This window comes from Somniosus microcephalus, chromosome 2, assembly GCF_052327205.1.
Source record: "Somniosus microcephalus isolate GS21.2 chromosome 2, FLI_Smic_1.0, whole genome shotgun sequence".
NCBI classification, from domain to species: Eukaryota; Metazoa; Chordata; class Chondrichthyes; order Squaliformes; family Somniosidae; genus Somniosus; species Somniosus microcephalus.
In genome coordinates this window covers 268,767,567-268,793,968 of record NC_140988.1, presented here as the reverse complement: position 1 = coordinate 268,793,968, position 26,402 = coordinate 268,767,567, and positions in this window count along the sequence as shown.

The following is a 26,402-nucleotide window of genomic DNA, read 5'->3' as shown; positions in this document are numbered from 1 at the left end:
AGCTGTCAAACACTTACATTCTCTGTAGTTTGATAAGTTCTTGAATACAAGAACTCATAAAACCTCTTTCTTTTGCAGAAATTAGATGGTTGTTGCATTGGAGAATGCAACGGCCATCTGTCATCTCTACCGCGGAGGTGCGAGACTCTCCGTATACCCACCAATTGAAGCCTGCAGGAAGAAACAAAGCTAAGTACACTTTTTCTAACACTTTGCACTTACCTCAGATACTCACCTCTCCACACTTGCACCCATCACTCACCTCCACAGCACACTTTTGGACCCCTCCGACCCTTGCAGACCCACTACTCGCCTCGGTGACCCTGGCGGGTTTCGGAGCCTTGGGAAGCCTGCACTTGTGTGGGCAAAAAGGGGATAATCCTATTTTTTTCCTGTTAGCTACCTGTTAACAGGCAGTTAAGTGGCTGTAATCCCTTCCCACCTCCAAGGAGACGGGACCCAGCGTGTGATGGCTATCCGCCTCCTGGCAAGATGGCATGGAGGGAGGTTGGGGGCGGGTTGGGCACCCACCCCCACATTCTGCCATTTTCCCACCAGACCCGCCTCCAAACCCGCCTCCCCAAGGCTGGCAAGATCGCGTCCAAAGATTGGCAGGCAAAACTGTAATTGAACAATGGGCTGCCTTTAAAGAGGAGATGGTTTGGGTACAGTCAAGATACATTCCCACGAGGGGGAAAGATAGGGCAACCAAAGTCAGAGCTCCCTGGATGACGAAAGAGATAGAGAGTAAGATGAAGCAGAAAAAGAGCACATATGACAGATGTCAGGTTGAGAATACAAGTGAGAATCAGGCTGAATATAGAAAGTTCAGAGGGGAAATGAAAAAGAAAATAAGAAGGGCGAAGAGAGAGTATGAGAAGAGATTGGCAACGAAGATAAAAGGAAATTCAAAAGTCTTCTTAATAAACGGGTAGTAAGAGGAGAGGTGGGGCTGATTAGGAACCAAAAAGAAGACCTACGCATGGAGGCAGAGGACATGGCAGAGGTACTAAATGAATACTTTGCATCTGTCTTCAACAAGGAAGAAGATGCTGCCAAAGTTATAGTGAAAGAGGAGGTAGTGGAGTTACTGGATGAGATAAAAATTGATAAAGAGGAGATACTAGAAAGGCTGTCTAAACCTAAAGTTGATACATCAGCAGGACCAGATGGGATGCATCCTAGGATGCTGAGGGAGGTTAAGGGAAAAATCGCGGAGGTACTAGCCATAATCTTCCAATTCTCCTTAGATACTGGGGTGGTGCCAGAGGAATGGAGAATTGCAAATGTTACACCCTTGTTCAAAAAAGGGTGTAAGGTTAAACCCAGCAACGACAGGCCAGTCAGTTTAACCTTGGTAATGGGGAAGCTTTTGGAAACGATAATCAGGGGCAAAGTTAACAGTCACTTGGACAAGTGTGGATTAATTAAGGAAAGCTAGCACGGATTTGTTAAAGGCAAATCATGTTTAACTAACTTGATTGAGTTTTTTGATGAGGTAACAGAGAGGGTTGATGAGGGAAATGCGGTTGGCGTGGTGTTAATGGACTTCCAAAAGACATTTGATACGGTGCCACATAATAGGCTTACCAGCAACGTTGAAGCCCATGGAATAAAAGGGACAGTGGCAGCATGGATATGAAATTGTCTGAGTGGCAGGAAACAGAGAGGAGTGGAGAACAGTTGTTTTTTGGACTGGAGGAGTGGTGTTCCCCAGGGGTCGGTATTGGTACCACTATTTTTCTTGATATATGAGTGACTTGGACTTGGGAGTACAGGGCACAATTTCAAAATTTGCAGATGGCACTAAACTTGAAGATATAGTGAACAGTGAGGAGGATAGCGATAGACTTCAAGAAGACACAGACAGACTGGTGAAATGGGCGGACACGTGGCAGATGAAATTTAACGCAGAAAAGTGCGAAGTGATACATTTTGGTAGGAAGAACGAGGAGAGGCAATATAAACTAAAGGGTACAATTCTAAAGGGGGTGCATGAACAGACAGACCTGGGGGTATATGTGCACAAATCATTGAAGGTGGCAGGGCAGGTTGAGAACATGGTTAAAAAAGCATATAGGATCCTGGGCTTCATAAATAGAGGCATAGGCCACAATTTTTATTCATCAGAGGGGGCGGGTTTGGAGGCAGGTCTGTCACGAAAATTGGAGAAATTGGGTGCAGGCTGCGAACCCGCCTCCATCCCGCCTCCATGCAACTTTAGAAAGTGTCGGGTCAGCTGTTCCCGTACTGACCTGACACCAAATGGCGGGACAGGTTGTTAAGGCAGTTAAAAGGTTGTTAACTTCCTGGATAATCCTATTTTAAAGGCCTGATCGGATTTTGGAGGTTTTTCTCCATGCTGCCCGCCTTCCTAAAAACACGCCAGGTGAATCGAGCCAGATTCAGCGAGGACCTGAATTGTTGCCAGCTGCTTGAGCAGCTTAAAAGCGTTCCTGCAAACTCTCATCCTTTCACATACCACAACTTAGTGCTTTGAGGCTTGGGAGACATTTAGCAGCTCTACTAATCTTCTGAGTGTTGAGGCTGAAATCCATCTGCTGTGTGACCTCCTTGGAATACCCTCTGGCCACTTTGTCTGAGCGCAAACAACCTCCATTCCTCCACTGAGATATATACCAGTAGTATGGGAACCATTTATATCCTCTCATCCTGGTTGTCAGATTCGGAGGAACAGCAGCCGTGGCAGCAGCGCAACCAGGCACAGCAGCAGCACCAACAGCAGGATCGCCAACCTTCTCCTCAGCCACCTGATGGTGCACAGGGCAGAGGGCGTCAGCAGGCCTGCACCTCGTCGCAGGAGAAACCCCCAACACAGGGTTTACAGGCAGAGGATGAGCTTCCTCAACAGGAGTGAGCAGCAGTGCCAAAGGAGGCTGAGACTTCCACAAGACGTCGTCGCTGACATCTGTGCAATACTGCACCAACACCTGGAGCCCAGAGGAGCGTGTGGACACTCCTTACCAGTGGCTGTCAAAGTCACTACCGCACCTGCTTAATATCCGTTACATCTCCAGCTTTTTCCAGTTCTGATGAAGGGTCCCAGACCTGAAACGTTAACTCTGTTTCTCTCTCCACGGATGCTGACCTGCTGAGTATTTCCAGCATTTTCTGTTGTTATTTCACCACCGCACTCAACTTCTTTGCGTCAGGCTCCTTCCAGGGATCATCTGCAGACATCAGCGGCATCTCCCAGTCGGACGCACATGCCTGCATCATGCAGGCCACCGATGCCCTCTTTGCAAAGGCACACAATTACATCCACTTCTCCACGGATGAAGCAAGTGTAACTTTGCGTGCGGTTGGCTTTGCAAATATGGCAGGCTTCCCAAGGGCGCAGGGCGTTGTAGACTGCACACATGTGGCCATTAGGGCACCCCATCACAACCCAGCTGTATTTGTCAACTCCCTTAACGTCCAGCTGGTGTGTAACCACAGGAGCAGCATCATGCATGTTTGCGCAAAGTATCCTGGCAGATACCATGACTCCTTCATCCTGCGGCAGGCTACTATGCCTCAGCTCTTCAATCCGCCAACCCAACTTTCCGGATGGCTTCTTGGTGACAAGGGCTATTCCCTGAAAAAGTGGCTCATGACACCTAAGAGGGCGCTAATGGGGCACAAAGCAACTAGCGACCGGGCGCGGCGCCACCCACGCCTCCCGCGAAATTCAGCGGGAGTTTAGCGGTGGCGCTAACCGGTAGCGCCCTGTGCCGCTACGCCGCCAGCAATTATGTCATCGTCATGCACAGCGCCCCGCTCATGCCCCGATCTTTGGGCGAGCCCCCTGACTTACCACCGGATGCTATATCCGACGAGGTCAGGGGGGCCTACCTGTGACCGGGGAGGCGCTATTTAAAGGCGAGGTGCGGGGCGGCCATTTTTGTTGCTGGCCGCCTGCCAGCACCTGCCTGCACTCCCGTCCCCGGCCTCTTGAACGAACCACCCCCCCGCCAACCCCCCCGCCCGTGGAGTGCTTTTCTTGAGTGCCGGACTCTTTTGCCGGCACTTCCAATCCCTGGGGGCCCAGCTGGGCCCCGGGTCACGCTGCGCAAGGCCCCACCCCTTTAAGAAGGGGAAGAAGGCCTGCAATACCGCATGCGCTGTGGCCGCGATATTGATTCGCAGTGCCCAAGAGGGATGCGGGGTGCTTCCAGTAGTGCCCCATTTCACTCTTGGGGCGCAACCACTCAATTTCCAGTGTGGGGGTGCTAATTTTTCCAGGGCACTACCCCAGCGAGGTTAGCGCCCATGGGGCACTACTCAATTTTTAGCCCACCATGTTTCCTTTAGCCTGGCGATTTATGTCCTCCATGGCAGTTGTCACCCTCTCCATGGTGGAACGTTCATGCGCCATTGCAGTGCTCATGTCAGGCATGGACTCCTCCATTCTCTCCACACTCGCAGTTACCCTGGATGCAAACCCTCTCACAGACTCCTGCACTTGTTCCTGGAGTTCCAGTACTGCTCTCTTTCTGGATGGCCCCAGAGGCTCAGCGTCTACATGCAGCTGAGCAGAGCTAGGAGACTCCTGCGACCTCCGACTAGGACTCTCCACTGCTGTCCCTGTCGCCACCATCTGCTGATGCTCACTTGTGAGCTGTGATACACCAAGTGACAACACTACTCTATGTCGCAAAGGCCCCGCCGAGGTGTGCGTATCTGTGCTGGTGCTGGGTGTGCTGAGTTCTGGTGACGCTGCTCCCTCAGAGGCTACAGGTTCCTCTGAGGAGTCATCCGGCTCTTCCTCCTGGACAGTAGGGAGGGGGGTGCTCGATGGTCCTGTGGGAGAGTAAAGACATGAGTTAGACATCTGATTTTGAGGTAGCAGACGCATCCTTTTGTGCAGATGATACAAAGCGAATCTCTATGAACATCATATGCCATTGCAGTCAATCATTAAATCTAAATGAGAGGGATGAAACTCTATTCTGTCACCTACTTCGTCTCATGCGCCTGTCTCTCCATCCCTCACTTCCAAATCCTCGCCACCTCCAACAATTTTGTGCGCAGCCTCCTCAGTATTGGTCAATGTTGCGAGGGTTGGTGTGCCTCCTCCTGTCTGTGCTCTCTCCCTCTTAATGTGGGCTATCTTTTTCTGCAAGGAGGGACACAAGTGGAGTTTCAGCGAGAGTGATGGAGTGACTGTGAAGAATCCATAACATAGAAGCTTAGAGGGAGACCAAGATGGAGTGAGGTGCCAAGAGGAAGCTAGCTCCCTGTGCGTTGTTAGTTGTTCTCAATGCATAACAGTGAGAGTGAGTGTGAGGGATGCATAGGCAGGACAGTGAAGTGATTCAGTACAGAGAGAGAGATGGATAGGTAAGGGTGCAAGGGAAGTAAGGGTAAGGTGGGATGTGGAGGAGCAGGCTTACAAAGCAGAGTGCTGGTGATGAGAAGAGAAGGGAAGCAGATTGAAGGTAAGTGTGATGTGATACTCACTTTTGATGATCGCAGAAGATCATTAAAGCATTTCCTGCACTGGATCCATGTGTATGAACAAACGGACCTTGCGCTGACCTCCTCAGCCAGGCTGCCTTGGTTTGTTGAGGAGGTTTCCTCCGGCCATCGGGAGGGAACAGAATCTCCCTGCGCCCTCTAACTCACTCCATAAGAGCTTGGAGGGAGTCCTCAGTGAAGTGTGGTGCTGCCTTAGCTTTCGATGAACTCATTGTGGCCTTGCCACATTCACACACCAGCAGAATCAAGAACTGAAAGGCTGAGGCTGCATGGGGCCCTTAAAAACATCCACACTAATGACATCATCAGAGGTGACTAACAGACCCGATCCCGGTCATTGGACCGGCCAGCAAGGGGCCAATTAAACAAAAATTTCAACTGGGGATCGGATGCAGCCGGCATCGTGTCTGGACCCCACCCACCAGGCAACCCCACTCCACCCCACCTCCTCCATTAAATTCGCGGCCATAGAGTATAAAAGCAAGGAAGTTATGATGAACCTTTATAAAACAGGTCATAACCTCGGCCCCTATTACATTTTCACTTATTTTTTTATCCACACCTTTGTTTTGGTTTCCCCCCCCTTTCCTTTTTTTTTTCTCTCTCCCACATGGCAGCTGTCTCCCATTCTGCCAGCGCATTTCACACCTAATCTAGAGCCGTCTTTTGTCTCCACTAGTCCTATCACCATCTCGTCTCGTTTTGAATACCTCTTAATGTCTCTTCTCTTTTGTTCTCTCCCAGCCCGGCCTCTTAATCCATTTCATTCCCTGTGCCTCTTTAGTCTTGATAAAGGGTTTTGACCCGAAACGTTGGCTCTAATTTCTCTCCACGGATGTTGCCTGGCCTGCTGAGTTTTTCCAGCATTTTCTGTTATTTATAAAACACTGGTTCGGCCTCAACTGGAGTATTATGTCAAATTCTGGGCACCGCACTTTAGGAAGGATGTGAAGGCCTTAGAGAGGGTGCAGAAAAGATTTACGAGAATGATTCCAGGGATGAGGGACTTCAGTTACGTGGATAGATTGGAGAAGCTGGGGTTGTTCTCCTTCAAGCAGAGAAGGTTGAGAGGAGATTTGACAGAGGTGTTCAAAATCATGAGGGGTCTAGACAGAGTAGATAGAGAGAAACTGTTCCCATTGGCGGAAGGGTCGAGAACCAGAGGACACAGATTTAAGGTGATTGGCAAAAAACCAAAGGCGACATGAGGAAAAACTTTTTTATGCAGCGAGTGGTTAGGATCTGGAATGCACTGCCTGAGAGGGTGGTGGAGGCAGACTCAACCATGGCTTTCAAAAGGGAATTGGATAAGTATTCGAGAGGAAAAAAATTGCAGGGCTATGGGGAAAGGGTGGGGGAGTGGGACTAGCTGAAGTGGTCAAATGGCCTTCTTCTGTGCTGTAACCATTCTATGATTCTTTCTTTCTCTCTCTTTATTTCTCTTTCTGTACCTGATTTGGCATTGAATTTACCATTTTAATGTACACTTCCTTGTTCAGACCTTGCACTGTTAATTTCACAATCCTTCAATCTGATTGGTTAAAGAGATACACAGTTGCTTTCCCTGTTCACTCAGATTCCAGATGCCCTATAGAGGGCACTGCGCCATTTCCCTCTCCCACTTCAAGCAACTTGCAGGGCTAAATATCATGGAGATTAAAAGGACAAGAGCATCTCTATTTAACGGTGGATGTCGTTTGTTGGACTGCCACAGCAATTTTTGGGCCAGTAAGCTTAACTAAACTCTTTTCTCATACTTTCCTTTTATTTATTATAATATCTCTCATCTTTTAACCAATTCAAGATTTACCTCCTTCACAATAAACTTCTCTTTTGTAAACATTGAAGTAAAGTACTTGTTAAGTATTCCTGCTACTTTCCGTTTATTCTCTACGAACTCACTATTGTATAATCTCAGGGGTCTCACCACACATTTAACAATTCTCCTTTAATATTTGTAGAATACTTTACTATTATTTTAAAGTTTTTTTGTGATTCTCTCCTGATACTACTCGCTTTCCTTGTCTCTTTTTACTTATTTTCTCATATTCTTTCTTTTTTTTAAATCATACCTATAGATCCCATATGCCTTCTTCAATTTTAATTTGTTTCTTACCTCCTTATTTATCCACAGCATTCTGAAATTTGAAGTTGTTTCCCCTTTTTTAATGGTATATATTTATCCTGCCGTTTTGTAATCTTTAAAAAAAATCCCATTGTTGATCTACAGTCCTGTCCCTACGAGCAACTTTCTCTCATATATCCCCGTGAGCTCAAATCTCAGGGTATAAATCCTAGGTTACTCTTTCCTCTTACCTCAGTCCTCTGACACTAGGGGGTGAAATTGCTCTTGGGCAGTAGCGAACCGGCAGTCCCTTTTACACAGCGCGCAATTTTCTTTTCCATTGACTTCGACTTCATGGGTGGTGTGTGAAACGGGCTGCCGATTCCCTACTACCTGCTTTGTGTTACCACCCAAGACCAATTTCACCCACTAAGGATCCAGTGCTTGAATGCTTCAATTGTGTTTTGGGGACCAAAATCAGGCTCAGTACTTAAGATGTGGCCTGAGCAGAGCACTGTAGAGTTTGAGCACTCCTCTGACTTGCACTCTGCTGTTTTGACAATGTAGTTCAGCATTCTGGGATTGGGAAAATAGATTAAAGGGTAAGACGATACATGATCAGTGGTGTACATTTAAGGAGTTATTTTACAACTTCCAAAAAATATATATTCCGCTGAGAAGAAAAGGGTGTAAAAGAAAAGACAGCCATCCGTGGCTAAGTAAAGAAATTAAGGATAGTATTCGACTAAAAACAAGGGCATATAAGGTAGCCAAATCTAGTGGGAGGATTGGGAAAACTTTAAAAGACAGCAAAAAATAACAAAAAGATTGATTAAGAAAGGGAAGATAGATTATGAAAGTAAATTAGCAAAAAATATAAAAACAGATAGTAAGAGTTTTTATAGTTATATAAAAAGAAAAAGGGTGGCTAAAGTAAATGTTGGTCCCTTAGAGGATGAGACTGGGAAATTAATGGTGGGAAATATGGAGATGGCAAAAACACTGAATGAATATTTTGTATCAGTCTTTACAGTAGAAGACACTAAGAATATCCCAACACTGGACAAACAGGGGGCTAAAGGGGGGGAGGAGCTAAACACGATCAAAATCACTAAGGAAGTGGTACTCGGTAAAATAATGGGACTCAAGGCGGATAAATCACCTGGACCTGATGGCTTACATCCTAGGGTCTTGAGGGAAGTGGCGGTAGGGATTGTGGATGCATTGGTAATAATTTTCCAAAACTCCCTGGACTCAGCAAAGGTCCCGGCAGACTGGAAAACTGCTAATGTAACGCCCTTATTTAAAAAGGGCAGTAGACAGAAGGCTGGAAACTATAGACCGGTTAGCCTAACATCTGTGGTAGGTAAAATATTGGAGTCCATTATTAAGGAGACAGTAACAGGACATTTGGATAATCATAATTTAATAGGACAAAGTCAGCATGGTTTTATGAAGGGGAAGTCATGCTTGACAAATTTGCTGGAGTTCTTTGAGGAAGTAACATATAGGGTGGATAAAGGGGAACCAGTGGACGTAGTGTATTTAGACTTCCAAAAGGCATTTGACAAGGTGCCACACAGAAGATTATTGCTTAAGATAAAAAATCACGGGATTGGGGGTAATATTCTGGCATGGATAGAGGATTGGCTATCTAACAGAAGGCAGAGAGTTGGGATAAATGGTTCATTCTCAGACTGGCAATCAGTAACTAGTGGTGTTCCGCAGGGGTCAGTGCTGGGTCCCCAACTCTTTACAATCTATATTAACGATTTGGAGGAGGGGACCGAGTGTAACATATCAAAGTTTGCAGATGATACTAAGATGGGAGGGAAAGTAGTGAGTGAGGAGGACATAAAAAACCTGCAAGGGGACATCGACAGGCTAAGTAAGTGGGCAGAGATTTGGCAGATGGAATATAATACTGGAAAGTGTGAGGTTATGCACTTTGGCAGGAAAAATCGTAGAGCAAGTTATTATCTTAATGGCAAGAAACTGGAAAGTACTGAAGTACAAAGGGATCTGGGGGTCCTGGTGCACGCAACTCAAAAGGTTAGTATGCAGGTGCAGCAAGTGATTAAGAAGGCCAATGGAATGTTGGCTTTCATTGCTAGGGGGATAGAATATAAAAATAGGGAGGTATTGCTTCAGTTGTACAAGGTATTGGCGAGACCGCACCTGGAATACTGCGTACAGTTTTGGTGTCCACACTTAAGAAAGGACATACTTGCTCTCGAGTCAGTACAAAGAAGGTTCACTCGGTTAATCCCGGGGATGAGGGGATGGACATATGAGGAGAGGTTGAGTAGATTGGGACTCTACTCATTGGAGTTCAGAAGAATGAGAGGCGATCTTATTGAAACATATAAGATTGTGAAGGGGTTGGATCGGGTGGATGCGGGGAGGGTGTTCTCGATGATGGGTGAAACTAGAACTAGGGGGCATAGTCTTAGAATAAGGGGCTGCTCTTTCAAAACTGAGATGAGGAGGAACTACTTCACTCAGAGGGTGGTAGGTCCATGGAATATGCTGCCCCAAAAAGCTGTAGAAGCTACATCATTACATAAATTTAAAACAGAAATAGACAGTTTCCTAGAAGTAAAGGGAATTAAGGGTTATGGGGAGCGGGCAGGAATTTGGACATGAGTCTAGGTTCGGATCGGTCATGGCCCTATAGGTAGCGGAGCGGGCCCAGGGGCCGTGTAGCCTGACCCTGCTCCTATTTCGTGTGTCTAATTCTGTTAGATTCAGGAGGTGGTTCTGTGATAGTGGATTGGCGGTTAGGATCAGATCAGCCATGATCTTATTGAATGGCGGAGCAGGCTCGAGGGGCCGATTGGCCTACTCCTGCTCCTATTTCTTATGTTCTTATGTTCTTATTCTACTTGTTGATTGCTGCTCTGCATTGGTTGGACATTTTGAGCACCAAATCTACTGAAACTCCTAGATCTTTTACAATTTCATCTTTAGCTTTTTCAAAATCATTCATGGAGGACTTATATTTGGCTGGTACTTACATATATTTTCCTTTCTATGTGCAGTACTTGACACCTATCTGTATTAAATTTCATCTACCATTGTTCCATGTTTTGTCCAACTTATCTTGAAGTTTGAGACTTACTTCCTCAGACTCATCGGGCCCTTCAAGTTTGGTATCATCGGCAAATTTGACCAATTGAGTTTCTGAATTCAAGTAGTTTATGTAAATTAGAAACAGTAGGGGTCCCCATACTGATCCTTGGTCATCCAACACCTCACTCTCCACCACCCCCCACCACCCCCCGACATAACTCCTCTAACAAGTACTTGCTAACCTTCAAGCAATTTCTTAGCCATTCCCAAGATTTATCCTAAATCCCCACACCTTTGAGCCTAACTAGTAGCCTTTCATGAGGAATGTTGTCAAATGCTTTTTGGAAATCTAGACACATTGCATTGGAGGGCTTTCCACAGTCCATTTGGGATGTCACTTCATTAAAAAATTAAGCATGTTGGTCAAACAGAATCTTCCCTTTCTGAATCCATGATGGCTGCTGCTTACTAAGTAACCATCATACAGGGAATCCTCAAGTTTATTCTTGATAAACATTATTTTGCCCAGTATTGAAGCAAGACTGATGGATCTGTAGTTGCCTATGTCTGCTTTGTTAAACTTTTTGAATATCTTCACCATGGCCCAGAATTTCCTCGGAGCTGCTCCTGCTCCACTGCCATAACTTTACCAGAAGTGTGGCAGTATCCCTGTTTGTGCGTGGAAACGTGGTTTGCACCATGCTTCCGGTGAAGTTATAATGGTGGAGTGGGAGCAGCTTTGAGGACAATCCAGGCAAATGTAAATGTGAATAACAGAATCATCAACAGCTGCTGTCCGAAAAAATGGGGGCAGAGGTTATGATCTGAAATTGTTGAACTCGATGTTGAGTAAATTTTCGTCTTCATTGCATGGGCGGCAATCTGGCAGAGCGGATCGCCCACTCGTAGAACCTGCCCAATTTGTATTGAAGTAACTTTAGCCCATGTTTTTTATGGGTTGTTACTGGTGTTTTGGGGATCAAATTCAGGCAATTTTGTCTAGTTTTGGATGAAAACTGTAAATCAGTGGCCTTTATGATTACTATATGTTCATTTACATATGTACTCCATTTTTATCATAACCTTGTGTCCATTCACGTACATGAATTAAAAACAGAAAATGCTGGAAATACTCAGCAGGTCAGGCAGCATCTATGGAGAGAGGAACAGAGTTAACGTTTCAGGTCAATGACCTTTCGTCAGAACTGGGAAATGTTAGAGATATAGCAGATTTAAAGCATGTGTAGGGGCAGGGAAAGGGGGGAGGAGAGGAAAGAACAAAAGGGAAGGCCTGTGATAGGGTGGAAAGCAGGAGAGATTAAATGACAATAGGTATGATTGTATAAAGCAAAAGGCAATGGTAATGGGACAAGGAAAGAAAGAAAAGATGAGTCTAGAAGAGGTGTAAATGTGAATAATAGAATCATCAACAGCTGCTGTCCGAAAAAACGGCTGCAGTGGTTATGATCTGAAATTGTTGAACTCGATGTTGAGTCCAGAAGGCTGTAAAGTGCCTAATCGAAAGATGAGGTGCTGTTCCTCAAGCTTACATTGAGCTTCATTGGAACAGTGCAAGAGGCCAAGGACAGAGGGGTCAGAGTGGGAGGGGAGCAGAGAATTAAAGTGACAAGCGACCGGAAGCTCAGGGTCACCCTTGCGAACTGAACGGAGGTGTTCCGCAAAGTGGTCACCCAATCTGCGTTTAGTCTACCCAATATAGAGGAGACCGCAACGTGAGCAGCAAATACAGTATACTAAATTGCAAGAAGTACAAGTAAATTGTTGTTTCACCTGGAAGGAATGTTTGGGGTCCTGAACAGTGAGAAGGAAGGAGGTAAAAGGGCAGGTGTTGTATCTCTTGCGTTTGCACAGGAAGGTGCCGTGGGAAGGGGAGCGGGGTGTTAGGGGTGATTGAGGAGTGGACCAGGGTGTCACGGAGGGAACGGTCCCTTCGGAATGCTGAAAGGGGAGGGGAAGATTTGTTTGGTGCTGGGATCATGTTGGAGGTGGCGCAAATGGCGGAGGATGATCCGTTGCATGTGGAGGCTGGTGGGGTGAAAGGTGAGGAACTCTATCGTGGTTCTGGGAGGGAGGGGAAGGGGTGAGAGCAGAAGTGCAGGAAATGGAACGGACACAGTCGAGGGCCATGTCAACCACAGTAGAGGGGAATCCTTGGTTGAGGAAATGGGAAGACATGTCGGAAGCACTAGTATGGAAGGTGGCATCGTCAGAACAGATGCGATGAAGATGGAGAAACCAGGAGAATGGAATAAAGTCCTTACAGGAAGCAGGGTGGGAGGAAGCGTAGCCCAGGTAGCTGTGGGAGTCCGTGGGCTTATAATGGATGTTTGTCGATAGCCTATCCCCAGAAATAGATACAGAGAAGTTGAGGAAGGGAAGGGAAGAGTCGGAGATGGACCATGTGAAGGTGAGGGAAGGGTGGCAATTGGAAGCAAAGTGAATGAAATTTTCCAGTTCAGGGTGAGAATAGGAAACAGCATCGATATAGTCATCAATGTATCGGAAAAAGTGGTGAGGGAGGGGACCTGAGTAGGACTGGAACAAAGAATGTTCCACATATCCCACGAAAAGGCAGGCATAGCTAGGACACGTATATGAATTGGCTGATACTCTGGACCTGAGCTCCCCTGATTTCCTGCTTTTGCAGAGCTCGCTACCTGCCTTCTATTTCCAGCCTATCCCTCCCCCTCTCCTTCCAGCCTTGGCCGTTCACTCTCCCACTGCAATCATACCTCTCACTGTCCCCTGTCCTACTTGAAGCTAGTCCTCCACTGATCAGTTTTTCTACTACTCCCCCAGGCTTGGGTCCAAGATGTTCCTCTGCTCTGACTGAAGCATCCATCATCACTCCTCAGCTTGGCATTCACTGTTGATCATCCTAAAGAAAGAGTGCCAACTGCCTCAAACCCCATCTCCCATTGCACACCTGATCCCCCAGGTTAAACTGCTAATTTTACTGCCCCTCTCATTGGCCCATCCCTCGTGGGCCTTTCACTACTGGTTCACTATGGTTGTCCTACAAAGTGTCCACTCCTTTGCTAATAATTGCTTGGTGCCTGCAGTAGTGTACTTCCCCCTGTCACTATAGCAACGCTTGACGCCAGGAGCGCACAGGTGTTCCTGGCGCCCAGCATTGCTATGGTACAAATAGCTGGAAATAGGTTGGCTGATGTCGTCTCATCATTGGCATGCCCATTGAATAGACCCGCTCATATTTGGGTGGACATATTTTATATTCCCCCATCAATTCCAGCAACAGGTCCCAGAAGTAGCAAGGGAGAACAGGAAGCTGGCTGAATGACTCGTGAAGAATTTCTTGCCCCAGCCCAGTGGAGTTATGCTGGCGGGTTGGCATAGTTCCAGTTGAAAATTCTGGCTAATGTATGTAAAATAAGAAAAAGGTAGTCTGACCTCTAATTGGCCTGAAGATTTACTAAGTGCAATTAGCTTCTAATTTACCTCATGAAAACACAACAATTAGAGCCTTGTTGCCTTAAAGGAACTTCAGGTTGCACATAGGTCCACTTTAACAGCAGAATAATACATGTCTGTTACAGGGTTCAATGCTCCTGTCTTTACAAAATAGCATGTTCGGCAATTTATTGTGGGCAACCACAGGAGATTTACTGGTATCACAATACTTCACTGCATTCTGAAATATTGTTTTCATTAAATTCAACACTTGCACAATTTTAATCCTTTATTTTTCCAGTATAGGTTATAATTTTGCCTCTGGTTTCCAGTCATTAGCTGCTGTGTAAATATACTTATGGAGAAAGAAGGAAACATCTGTCAGAATGTATTATGAGAAACGAACTATTAAACCTTTGCATAGTGAAATGGCAGAAGGGAACAGATTTAAGCACCCAGGCAGTTTTCCGCTACCATTTAAAAAAAAATGGTTTCTCGAAAACATTCTTTAAGTTTTCCGATCACAGCAGTGGATGCTGCTCCAGGGACCTAATTGAGAAGAGCATCCAAATCCCTTGTTTTTTCCCCATTTATTTCCTCCTCCAAGCTGATCTCCCCTCTTGCTTTGTGTGGAGGGCAAAAGGAAATGGATCCATTTGTGCTGGTCTTTTAAGTACACACAGCCTTGCAACCCCACGACGTGTCACAACATTTCTCATCCCTCCCTTGGCACTGTGCAACAGAGTAAACAGAGTCAAGAACATAAAAGGAGTGTTTTCAGAATATTTCAAACTCCCATAGCAACTGCAAAGCTTTAATAGGATAGCCTTTTTTCTCTCTCATGGAAACAATTTTTGTTGGTGTGGATCTGGCAGCAGTTCAGCTCTGAGATTTTTAAGTTTTGAAGGTTACAAAACTTGGCCAGCACTTTGTGTTTGATTTAAAGACAAATCTCAGTGCTGCACTGTTATTTGCAGTTTTTATGGTGAGGGAGTATATTTTAAAAAAAAAGAAAACTCTTTTGTAGTACGCTATTATAATCAAACTGCCATGATGATTTACATTAGGTCTTTCACATATAAACACTCTAGACACAGGGGAAAACTCAGTAAATACATTGGTAAGATTCACACTGAATCTAAAAATAATACAAGTACGTTGCGTGGTGTTAGTTACTGGATATTATTTTAATTCAGTTTTAAATATATATTTCATGCAAAAAAAATTGCAATATGTTGGATCCAAAAATAAAGCAGTCACATGTGGAACATTCGTTTCCCAAACTTATAATGTTAATGTTTCATTTTAGAAATGAAAGCCCTGATTTTAACTTGGGGTGGGGGGTGTGGTGTGGGGGTATGGGTTTGGGGGTGGGTGGTGCGTGAGGCCCAGCCATTTTATCTCATGGGCCTCATTACCATGCTTCAATGCAGATTCCTGATTGAACGTGGCGGAAATGATGAGGTGACTGGAGGGCAGGAGCAGGATTTCAGGCGGCAAGAGTCCACTGCTGGGGCCCAAGGAAATGGTCCCCCACATAAGGTGAGTGGTGAGGAGGGGGTGTGTTCTGGAGGTCAGGGGAGGGGAGGCCCTCTGTTTCCTTGGCACCCTTGCTCCTCTTGGCCCACAAAGAATCATTTAAAAAAATAATTAAACTTACCTGGGCCTCTTTTAGTGGCAAACCTGCTTCCCGCCAGGTTTCACTGGTGGGCCTCACACTGAGCATGATTCACGCAACTAGAAGTAAAAATCACATCGAGGTCCGAATTATATCATTTCAAATATTAATGAGGCCTGTGGCTGTCAGCAGTGAATACCGTCCTCGCGACCGGACTCAGCGGGGTAAATACGGTGGTGGACACAAACACATTGGGAACTCAGTGGAAAACGCCCAACTGCCATTTTAACCACTCGGCCGCTCCGTTCCCACTGGGCGGGCAGGGTTAATGTGCAGCACAAAGTGCATCACTTTCAATGTACAGATAGCATCATCAGCACTGTGTTGCATTCAGCTGTCAGCATGCAAGCAGTCTTAGATTTATAGAATCATAGAATTATTGAATAGTACAGCACAGAAGGAGGCCATTCGGCCCATCGAGTCTGTGCTGGCTCTTTCAAAGCGTAATCCCGTTAGTCCCACTCCCCCGCTCTTTCCCTATATCCCTGCAATTTTTATCCTTCAAGTTTATTTTTATTATTTATTTATTTATTATTTATTTATAAAAGTAATAATATTTATTATTACTGGAGTTTATTTTATGAATTGTATTTACTTTTTTTATTTCCACTTTTGTTCCCCTCTTAAGTCCCCTTAAGGGAGCCTTCGGCCTCCTTCGCTCAAAAGGCAAGTGGGCATCTCCATGTCGGTTGTTGATTGTGCTCCCTGTCTAGCTGATAGGAGTTGTCCTTCTGCAGGCTGGCACTGGCATTGCCAGTTTTTCTTCCATTTACAATATCATGGAGCAAATCAATTCCATTATGTTTTCTAGTTAGCTTCCCAGATGAAACTCATTCAGTGAGAGTAAGGGTTCAAATGAAAGGCCAGGCATTGGATTTAAACTTATGACCTTCTGTCTGGGAGGCTGCTGCAAGGCTGCCATAAATTATAATTATTGTACTTTCTACCATAAAGCACAGTTCATGCGTGATTATTTGTTTTACCGAGTGAACAACTGGGCCACTCTAAAGTGCCTTAAAATATTTCTCTATGTGTGATAATGTGTTGGCAGTTTATTCAGCAGAGAGTGTAGCAACTATTGAAGAGCCATTGCCATTTGGTCGAGGAGATTATTAGAGAAGTACAGTGGCTGAAACAGCACCAAAATAGCGCTGCCATGTTGTCTGCCAGGAATCTCACAATGTAGTAAATGTTCTACCAGTTGCAGCACAACATTTTATGAAGTATTTTTGGACCAATTCTATTCATTTTGGCAATTGTTTTTTTTAAATGCAACAGTGCTCACACACACCAGTTGGCATGTGGACCCATGTTTAGAGACTGATAAACATCTGATAGATATAGCTCTTTAAATTAAATCAGAATCACACATTATACAACATTATGTATTTTTTAAATTGTTTATATGAACACGAAAAAGCATAGAATGATAAAACGTCAGGAGGACAATCAAGTCTGCTCCTTTCACAGGCCATGGTACAAGCTGCCCCTCCCATTTAATCCCCTGAGGTAAATACTGCAAACTCCCTGATTCCAAAGAAAGTGAAGCATGTCCACTCATCAACCCTGGGCTGCTATCCTCCATGGACAATATCCAACTCCCTTCCCACTCCCCAACCATCCCAGTCACAGCAGCACAGGAACCATTGCATTCCCTGCAGTATTTCATAGCTCAGTCTACACCTATCCCTACACTACGGGGGCGATTTTGCCAGCCCTGGGGAGGCAGGTATGGAGGCGGGACTGCCGGGAAAATGGCAGAATTTGGGGGCGGGTGCCCAACCCGCCTCTGTGCCATCTTCCTAGGAGCCGGGTAGCCGTTCTGCGTCGGGTCCCATCACCTTGGAGGCGGGAAGGGATTAAAGCCTATTAACTGCCTGTTAACAGGTAGTTAAGAGGCAGAAAATAGGATTATCCCCTTTTTGCCCTCACAAGTGCGGGATCTCGAAGGCTCCAAAACACGCCAGCTCAACGAGGCGAGTAGTGGGTCTGCAGGGGTGGGGGGGGGTGCTGCAAAGGTGTGGTGTGAAGGTAAGTGATGGGTGCAAGAGTGTAGAGGTGTGTATCTGAGGTAAGTGCAAAGTGTTTTTAAAGGTGTACTTACCTTTGTTTCTTCCTGCAGGCTTCAGTCGGTTTGTATCTGGAGAGTCTCGCACCTCTGTGTTGCAGATGAGAGATGGCTGTTGCATTCTCAGATGCACCAACCATCTCATTTCTGTAAAAGAAAGAAGGTTGATGAGGTCCTGTATGCAAGACCTCATCAAACTGCAGAGAATGTCACTGTTTGACAGCTTCACAGAGCTGTCAAACGATAACAATTCATCTGTCAAAAATATTTGACAGATGAAACGTCATACGTTGACGTGCTCTGCAACCGGCTTTCCCTTATTTGGCCTGCTAAGCCCACTGGGCGGGCTTAACAAGGTCAATCAAGGGAAAATAGCGTGGGTTGGCCACAAATCGATGGAGGCGGGACTAAAACCCGACAAGCAGCAGTCCTGCCTCCAACGCGCCCCCATTCACGAAATCACCCCCCACATCTCAATGCACATGTGTAGTCAGATATTCTGTATTAAAATACTATTACTGACTAGAATGCGACATCTTCAGCTGGATTTTCTGAATGGGAAGCTTTTGGAGGCGGGACTGCTGCTTGCCGGGTCTCAGTCCCTCCTCCATCAGCTTCTGGCCAACCAGTGGGAATTTCCCCTGACTGACCTTGTTAAGCCTGCCTGGCATGCTCAGCAAGCCAATTAGGGGGAAGTCAGTGACAGAGCACGACAACGTCTGATGTGTCATCTGTCAAGAACTTTTGAAAGAAGAAATGTCATCGTTTGACAGCTTATCCCTGATTTTAATCACTCAACCATTGGTGGCCGTGCTTTCAGCTGCCGAGGCTCTAAGCTCTGGAATTCCCTCCCTAAACCTCTCCACCTCTCTACCTCTCTTTCCTCCTTTAAGACACTCCTTAAAACCCACCTCTTTGACCAAGCTTTTGGTTACCTGTCCTAATATCTCCTTATGTTGCTCAGTGTCAAATTTTGTTTGATAACACCCCTGTGAAGTGCTTTGGGACATTTTAGCACATTAAAGGCGCTATATAATTGCAAGTTTTTGTTGTTAATGTTCATTACTGCTAGACGCAGAGCAGTTCTGTTAGCTTCTCTATGGAAGCCTATAGAACCTCGCAGTAAAAGAAAACTGCACTTGTTTTCCAAATAGGTGTTTTTTGTAATAACAACAGAAAGTGCTGGAAGTACTCAGCAGGCCAGGCAGCATCTGTGGAGAGAGAAACAGAGTTAACGTTTCAGGTCTGGAACCCTTCATCAGAACCTTCCAGCATCCGCAGTATTTTGCTATTATGTAGGTGTTTTTTGTAGGTTTAAGTCACCCCAGATTCACCTATCACTGAAATGGGAGTGGTGAATGTGGGTCAGTGCTTGACTTAGCAGTTTTGTGGGGTGGCTTTGGAAACAGGAAGGGTTTGAGGAAATGGAAGAACAAATCCCTCACCATAAACATGCTTCCTCTCCCTCATTAAGTGGCATTGACTGTGCCTAATGAATCATTCACTTTGCTTGTCTGATGGAATCACATAAGCAGGGGGGCAGCCTTATTTAATAAAGCAAAATAACTCCCAATATTGTTTGCAACAAAACATAAACCTTTGATCAAACCACATATTAATCGTTAGAATTAAGAACTGTACTTGCAGTAAATAAAAACGCAGAGCAATAATCTAACAATATGCTAACTCTGCTCATGGTTTCATCTTTTATAATAACTAGCAGCTTTTTTGTTATCAGTGAGTTGAAAGAATTTGCAAGTCTTATATGAAAACAATAATAAATGTTTTCCATGCTTGGGGTGAATAAGTTTTACTGTGCCAAGGAATTGTTTTTTGTTTTAGTTCCATGGAAACTTCTATAACAGCATAACAACCCTCACTGCTGTGGTATCACTTTCTCATGTAAAGAGTACGGTCTCACTCTAATAAGAGCTGGAGCTACCACACCTTGGTATGAATAAAAGAGCTATATACTATAATGCCCTTTATAGTATTCACTACTAATATTTTGAGCTGCAGTCATATCATTAATACCTAAGTAAATAGATAGATGTGCAAAATATTATTCTCCCCTACATAGCTTTATTTTCTGCTTAGGATGTGGGCAACACTGGCAAGTCAGTGTTTATTGCCCATCCCTAATTTCCCCAAGGGCACTAAAAGTCAACCACGTAGTGTGGGACTGGAGTCACATATAGTTCAGACAGGGTAGGGGGTGGCAGGATCCCTTCCCCTGAAGATGATGAGCATTCACACTCACAAATCTACCAGGTGGTGAGAGAACCAACACAAAGGAACGATCTTGACCTTGTCCTCAACAATCTACCTGTCACAGATACATCTGTCCATGATGGCATTAGTAGGAGTGGCAACTGCACAGTCCTCATGGAGCCCAAGCCCCGTCTTCACACTGAGGGCTCCCTCCATTGTGTCGTGTGGCACGACAACTGTGGGATAGATCAAGAGCAGACCTAGCAGTTGAAAACTGAGCATCCATGAGGTGCTGTGGACAATCAGCAGTGGCAGAATTCTATACCGCCACAATCTGTAACCTCATGGCCCGGCATAACCCCCACAACTCCATCACCATCAAACCAGATGACCAACCCTGGTTCAATGAGGAGTGTAGAAGAGCATGCCAGGAGCAGCACTAAATGTACCTGAAATTGAGGTGCCAACCTGGTGAAGCTACAGCACAGGACTACCTATGTTCATGCTAAACCGTGGAAGCAGCATGCGATAGACAGAGCTAAGTGATCCCACAACCAACGGATTAGGTCAAAGCTCTGCAGTCCTGCCACCCTGTAGTGGTGGTGGTGGAAAATTAAGCAACTAATGGGAGGAGGAGGCTCCGTGAACGTTCCCATCGTCAATGATGGCGGAGCTGAGCACCCAAGTGCAAAAGGCAAGGCTGAAGTGTTCCCCTATGAGTGCATATAGTTTGTGTAAGCACATTTGCTGCAAAATAGCAATCATGGTAATAATGGTAATGTGACATGGATGCACAAATAATGCAAAATTGCACTTGTAATATACTCAGTTTATTGTAGGTTTACAATTCTGCCATTGGGATAAGACAGCCGGATTTAGTAGTTTAAGTGCAGAATCCTAGCCCCCTAGTCTCCTGGAATCCAACCTAACCAAGTGTCAGTATAAGAGCAGCAAGAATGGGTATGTCTAGGAATATAGAAGCATAGAAGATAGGAGCAGGAGTAGGCCATTCGGCCCCTCGAGTCTGCTCCGCCATTCAACAAGATCATGGCTGATCATCCAAATTCAGTACCCTGTTCCTGCCTTTTCCCCATATCCCTTGATCCCTTTAGCCTTAAGAAATATATCCAACTCCTTCTTGAATATATTAAATGAATTGGCCTCTACTGCCTTCTTTGGCAGAGAATTCCACAGGTTCACCACTCTCTGGGTGAAGAAATTCCTCCTCATCTCTGTCTTAAATGGCTTACCCCTTATCCTTAGACTGTGACCTCTGGTTCTGAACTCCCCGACTATCGGGAACATCCTTCCTGCATCTAGTCTGTCTAGTCCTGTTAGAATTTTATAAGTTTCGATGAGATCCCCTCTCATTCTTCTAAACTCCAGCGAGTACAAGCCCAATCGACCCAATCTCTCCTCATACGTCACTCCTCATACGGTATCAGCCTGGTGAATCTTCGCTGCACTCCTGTGCCTACGGTGCAAAGCTTCACCTGTCAGGCGTACATAACAGGGATCCAGGTGTGCAATCTATATGATTTATGTCCATTAAAATTCATGACTTCTATCAATAATCATTCATGGATGGGAAGATTCTCTCTATTTTTGAATTACCTGTATTCAAATACTTTTTGCACTGCAACAATAGCCCTGATATTGACAGGGGCGGCTTTTCCAAGCGGGGGGCAGGAAGGGGTTTCCCCACATACTGTGGAGTTTTAACTCCACAGCGAATGTCTTTTTTTATTAGGATCCCTGTCAGGCGGGGAACACTCTGGATGAGGCCGCAGCCCCAGGAGCAGGTAGGGAGCCCACAGCTGTGTTAGTGGAAGTGTGGCAGGGGAAGGGGCTGATCCCTGACCGGGGCGGCGGGGGGGGGGTTTCCAATTCCGGGGGATGCAAACCCGACCTCGGTGGGGGGGAGGGGGGTCCGATCCCTGACCCCCGGGGGGGGGGTCTTTGAATGGGGGACGGTCTGATGGAGGGGGGTCCGATCCTGGGAAGCAGGTAAGCCTGGCAGGTTGGGGGAAAGCACTCCTGGCCCACAAGAAGTGCTGCAAGGGCACTTCTCTTTTCCCCGAAGGTGTCCTCGCCTCCCCTGAGCTGCTGGGTTTTCCGAGGCCAGGAAACCCAGTGGCCAGGGTTAAAGCTAAAACCGGTTAAATGTGAGGCGCCCAGCCGCATTATAATATTTAAGTTGCCACCCCACCTCCTGGGAGTGGGCTGGGTGCCCGCCTCCATTCAAGTGGGCCGGTTGGCAGCGAGTTGGGTTTGAGGTTTTTAAAATGTTTACAACTCACCCGACGCCAATCCAACTGTTTTTGGGGGTTAAAATTACCCCCAATATATCTGCAAGAATCACTATCAAACGAGGAGAACAATTAGCCTCTTTCTTTGCATAGTTAATCACAGAGCTAGCTGAAACCAAGAGCATCAGACATAAACAGGGGAATTTTTCAGGGGGGGGTCAGTGGGCATGTTTGGTGGCGGGATGGGAGGAAATTTTTTTTTTGACAGCGGATAGTTAACCCGCTGTCAACCCGCCACAACGCTAGTTTCCCAGAGGTCGGGTCTGTCAGCGCTGACAGTGGGGGAGGCAATTTAGGTGATTAAGAGCTTGTTAACAGCCTGTTAGAGCGAATTTTGAGCTCACCTTAACATTTTATGAGGTTGCCGCGGGTTCCACGCTGCTTGGAGATCACGTCAGGTAAGGAGGTTGGGAGTTGTGTCACCATGAACTGATCTCTTTACTTGACATCTGCAAATGTGCTATAAAAGCTCCCATCTCACAGCTGTTCACTTTCCAAGCTCAAAAGTTGTTGCTTACTGCATTTGGAAGACAGATTGAGCTTTATGCAGGTTGCAAGTGTTTAGAGCAATCTCTCTATCCAGTGTCACCTCATTGGAACAACCTTTCTCACCACTGACAGATCACTTCTGTCATCTCAAGTTCACCTGCCATCTATTACATCAGCATCGGTGGCCTTGAAACTATTTTACCTTGGTCCTCAGAATCCCACCACAATCAGCCCCAACATCAGCAGCACCAACAACAACACCAACCTTCTCCGCAATCTACTGATGTTGCACAGGACAGAGGGCATCAGCACCCATGCATATTGCTGCCCGGGATGCCAGGGATGGCCTCACCATGGCCAGATTTGCTTCACTTGATGCTGTACACCCTGGCTGCCACATGATTTTTTGAGGATGTAACTGGTAGAATAGATAAGGGAGAACCAGTGGATGTGGTTTATTTAGACTTTCAGAAGGCTTTCAATAAGGTCCCGCATAAGAGATTAGCGTGCAAAGTTAAAGCACATGGGATTGGGGGTAAGGTACTGTCTTGGATAGAGAACTGGTTGGCAGACAGGAAGCAAAGAGTTGGAATAAACGTGTCTTTTTCCAAGTGACAGGCAGTGACTAGTGGGGTACCACAGGGATCGGTGCTAGGACCCCAGCTATTCACAATATATAAAAATGATCTAGACGAGAGAACTAGATGTAATATCTCCAAGTTTGCAGACGACAAAGCTGAGTGGGCATGTGTGCAGTGAGGAGGATGCAGAGAAACTCCAGTATGATTTGGACAGGTTGGGTGATTGGGCAGATGCATGGCAAATGCAGTATAATGTGGATAAATGCGAGGTTATCCACTTCGGTGGCAAAAACAGGAAGACAGATTTTATCTGGGTGGCAATAGCTTGGGAAAAGGGGAAGTGCAACGAGACCTGGGTGTCCTTATGCGCCAGTCGCTGAAGGTAAGCTTGCAGGTGCAGCAGGCGGTTAAGAAGGCAAATGGTATGTTGGCCTTCATAGCGAGAGGACTCGAGTACAGGAGCAAGGATGTCTTGCTGCAGTTGTACAGGGCCTTGGTGAGACCACACCTTGAGTATTGTGTGTAGTTTTGGTCACCTTATCTGAGGAAGGATGTTCTTGCCATGGAGAGAGTGCAGCGAAGATTCACCAGACTGATACCGGGGATGGCAGGAATGACGTATGAGGAGAGATTGGGTCGATTAGGCTTATATTCACTAGAGTTTAGAAGAATGAGAGGGGATCTCATTGAAACTTTTAAAATTCTAACAGGACTAGACAGACTAGATGCAGGAAGGATGTTCCCGATGGCGGGGGAGTCCAGAACCAGGGGTCACAGTCTAAGGATAAGGGGTAAGCCATTTAGGACTGAGATGAGGAGGAATTTATTCACCCAGAGAGTGGTGAACCTGTGGAATTCTGTGCCACACAAGGTAGTTGAGGCCAGTTCATTAAATATATTCAAGAAGGAGTTAGATATATTTCTTAAGGCTAAAGGGATCAAGGGATATGGGGAGAAAGCAGGGAGAGGGTACTGAATTTGGATGATCAGCCATGATCTCATTAAATGGCAGAACAGGCTTGAGGGGCTGAATGGCCTACTCCTGCTCCAATCTTCTATGTTTCTATGATGTGCCAGGTTGGCACCACCCCACACCAACACCATAAAGCATTCCTGCAATGCCCAAGCCGTTCCTTTCACACTCATCACCATTGCGAGGGGTGCCGTTATGTCTCACCATTCACTGCAACTCTCTAAGCCACTTCCAAAGGTGCATACAAATCTGTCCAAGAACGCAAAGTGTTGAAAATAAAGATTTCAATGTTTGACAGCACATTAACAGAAACTTCACATGAACATTGACTAAAACACACAAGTGCCGACCCTTATGTGCTGTTATTTGGTATGATTGGACTGGGATGAGGGTGAGTGTGAGGGGTGGCTAGTGAGATGGGGAAGTGATAATGTAGATAGAGAGGGATGGGTGGAGGTCCAAGGTAAGTTGGTGTGAGTAAGGATATGCAGGAGTGGGGTAGGGAAGGCAGAGTGATGGGGATGTGATGAGTGGCACAGCAGGATGAGGCTGATTGTGGCTTTGCAGTAATGTCTCGTGATCTACTGAGATCATTGAAAGGTTTGCGCCACTGCAGCCAGGTACTCCTGACAATATCCCTGCTTGTCCTCCTGTGCAATGTGCAACCAGGTGCATTGATCTCCTGGGGAGGTCTCTTTTGCCCATGGGAAGGGAAGAGAAGCTCCCTGCGTGCAGTGACACTCTCCATAAGCATATGGAGGGTGACATGGGAGAGCCTGGGTGCAGCTGTGCACCTCTGTGCAGTGCTTGTCAGTGTTTGCAGCACCTCAATGCTGTAGAACATTGACAGCACAAATGTCAAATTCAATTTGCGCATGGTTCCTCTAAGGAAACCGGCTGATGACGCGTCATCAAGTAACATCATCAGACCCGCTTCCTTCTATTGGCCGGGAAACATGCTGGGCCCAATCAACGTAAGATCACTTTGGACAGCGGGCTGGAGCCAGCAGCAGTATTGAACTCTGCCACCGACCCCGGCCGCACCAGACCCGCTGAGGTAGGCGAAATTGCAGCCAAAGGAGCAGAAGGCCCAGTTTATTAACAAGGCAAATTAGGGATAGCATAAGATCCAAGGAGAGGACATATAAATTGGCTAGAAAAAGCAATAATCCTGAGGATTGGGAGCAGTTTAGGAGTCAACAAAGGAGGACAAAAAGATTAATTAAGAATGGGAAAATAGAATATGAGAGTAAGCTAACAGGGAACATAAAAACTGACTGTAAAAGCTTTTATAGATATGTGAAGAGAAAAAGATTGGTGAAGTCTGTAGTGTATGTACCCGTCTTCCTTTAAGAGAACTATTGTATGTAACCGTTCACCTTTAAGAGAACTATTTTAGGTGTGGCACTACTTTGTTTGGCTTCTGTATACGGTAATACCGATGGTGACCACACCAGTATATAAGTGTTGTGCCAGGAGTTATTGGGCAGATCCGCCCTGACCTTCGAATAGTAAAGTCCTGTTTTAAGTTACTCTTGGAGTCTGTGTATTAATTAACTAAACAACCCACAGACTTTACAGTGGCGACGAGTCCGATCGTACCCTGCGGCAACAATAATTCCGAAGCAGTTAACGAGCGTCGAGAAGAGGCAACCGCCCTCGTCATTCTGCTGGGAGAAAACTCGAGTCTGCAGAGCTGGAAAGGAGGAAGAATTCAGAGACAAAGACTTCCATCAGCAACAGGCACTGACTGTCCCTTCTGCCACGGTGAGGAGTGAGCCGATCAGCACGAGAAGCAAGGCGGCCACGGTGACTGTGAGTAAGGGAAAAGTAAAAAGAATAACTGGAGGATAAGGGCGGTGCACTCGACCACGGTCGAGGGGGAAAGGAGCCGGACAGAAGTCGGGCCCAGAGGCGCTGAGACTGGGGTAGCGTGGAGCAAGGAAGCCGCGGTACAGACAGGCTGGGGACGCAACGGCGTCGTGAGACAGCTAGACCGCGACCGGCGAAAAAGGCCGGGCAGCGACCGAAGCCACGAAGCGC